This window comes from Canis aureus, chromosome 19 (assembly GCF_053574225.1).
Source record: "Canis aureus isolate CA01 chromosome 19, VMU_Caureus_v.1.0, whole genome shotgun sequence".
Taxonomy (NCBI): domain Eukaryota; kingdom Metazoa; phylum Chordata; class Mammalia; order Carnivora; family Canidae; genus Canis; species Canis aureus.
The window spans coordinates 20,840,482-20,841,017 of record NC_135629.1 but is presented as its reverse complement, the minus strand read 5'-3'; positions in this window follow the sequence as shown (position 1 = coordinate 20,841,017).

Here is a 536-nt window from a genome sequence, read left to right as displayed (position 1 = left end):
AAAACACTCATGGGGCACCTCCGTAGGCCCGGCCTCTGACACCAGTGCCACCTCAGGTGTCTGGGAGGCAACAGATACAAATAAACCCAGAAACCTTCCCCGAGCGTGTCCCCTGTGCCAGGCCCCAAGCAGAGACCCTCCACAGGCACCTCTTCTATCACACCACAACCACCCAGTGAAGTGGCTCTGTTTAGCCTCCTTTTTCAGACAGGGAAGTGAACCCTCAGGGAGGGTACGTGTTTTTCCAAGGTGACACGACAAAGAGGTAACGAAGCCAGGATCTCAGCAAGGTCTGTGGGAATCTCGAGTCCGCTGACCCTTGCCCCAACTGCCAAGCTACACAGCCGCCCATCCTCCTCACTGACCCCCCCAGACCCCCTCGCCAGCCAAGTGGCCTTTGTCACATCACCCAACAACTAGGCACAGAATCAGCTACAAGGGGAGGAGCTCAGGCCAAAAAGACTCAGCCCCCCCCCCAAAAAATAAAGACTCAGCCCCAAGAGTCGATTCTCTACTCCTCCCTTTATGTACTTTAT